Source organism: Erinaceus europaeus, chromosome 16, assembly GCF_950295315.1.
Source record: "Erinaceus europaeus chromosome 16, mEriEur2.1, whole genome shotgun sequence".
NCBI classification, from domain to species: domain Eukaryota; kingdom Metazoa; phylum Chordata; class Mammalia; order Eulipotyphla; family Erinaceidae; genus Erinaceus; species Erinaceus europaeus.
The window spans coordinates 38,738,187-38,739,530 of record NC_080177.1 but is presented as its reverse complement, the minus strand read 5'-3'; the positions used below and the strand labels follow the sequence as shown (position 1 = coordinate 38,739,530).

Below are 1,344 nucleotides of genomic sequence, written 5' to 3'. Positions count from 1 at the left end.
GAGAATTTAAAGGAATAGACTACCAATGGACTATGGTACAACTTCTAACGATCATGTATACAGTGCTTGCCTCAAAATATATAGAGAATAAAATACACAGGGAAACGCAAAGCAAAATCTGACTGAGTTTGGGATATTGCACCAAAGTAAAAAAAACTCTGGGTGGAGAGTGAGGGTAGATTTTCAGCTTCATTATAGGGGGGCAGGGGTAGGGACACAGACCTCTGGTGGCAGGGATGGTGTTAATATACACTCTTATTAACAACAACAACATAGCTAAATAGTGAATGAATAAATAAATAAATAGGATAAAATCTAATAAGCCAATAAGTAAAAAAAATTATTTAGTTAATTATTTAGTTATTAATTATCCAGAAGTCCCCTACAGGTTTTCTGTTCGTTTGTTTGCTTTTACATTCATTCTATCAGTCCCCACTCTCTCTGAGTTGCTCTTGAAATTTCAAATAGCTTGGAGAGGCTGTGAATTAGTCACAGACTTTTGTGCAAGGTGGAGGGCATGCAGTATGGATAATGCAAGGACCACTGGGCATCTGACACACATTTTTTTTTCTTTTTTTTTTCTTTTTTTGTTTTTTTTTTTAAATCAGGGGAGAGCGCGAACGCAGTCCCCCACTACTACAAACTATGCAGTCGAGTTTCCCACATTTGGGGAAATCGCAGGGGTCAGCACATCCGGAGTGCAATGGATAAGCCTCGCCCTGGGAAAACCACCTTCGTGATCATGGTATGGTTCATGCAGCCTAGACCCTGTGCCGGGTCTTATAAGTGAGCTTGATGAAGATTTTCACACTAGCTCTATGCTAATTACATTACTTTAATTGGACAAACAGTATAATTATGTCACTATTTTTTTCAGTCTCCATGCAAAGCTGTTTTCTGTCTCTTGGGAGGGAAAATGTTTCACATATTTTATTATCTTCCCCTAAAAGCCAAGAAAGAAAAAGGTATTTTAAAAAAAATCTTAAAAATTAAAATTTCTTCCTAGAAAAAACTGTACTGATCTACAAACTTGACTTTTGGACTAACGGTAGCCAAGAAATGATTTTTTAAAAATTGTTATCATAGTTATCACTGGAGTTTTGTTCCTGGTACAGATTCTTTTCTCTTTTTTTTTCTTCCTTTCCTTTTTTTTTTTTTTAATTGGATAGGACGAAAGAAATTGAGAGGAGAGGAAGAAGTAGAAAAGGAGAGAAAAAAGACACCTGCAGACCTGCTTCACGGCTCATAAAGCGTCTGTCCCCTGCAGGTGGGGAGTGGGGCTTGCACATGGCAATATGTACACTAAGCTGGGTATGCCACAGCCAGGCCCCCAAGAAATGATTT

At 37.9% G+C, this 1,344-nt stretch overlaps 1 non-coding gene across 1 annotated transcript; it reads right to left on the bottom strand.

Moving 5' to 3' along the window:
- Window positions 1-605: 605 nt before the first annotated feature.
- LOC132533537 (U1 spliceosomal RNA) lies at window positions 606-772 on the bottom strand. Its single transcript, XR_009545412.1, has one exon. It is a non-coding gene; the product is annotated as a U1 spliceosomal RNA (small nuclear RNA).
- Between the last annotated feature and the right edge of the window lie 572 nt (window positions 773-1,344).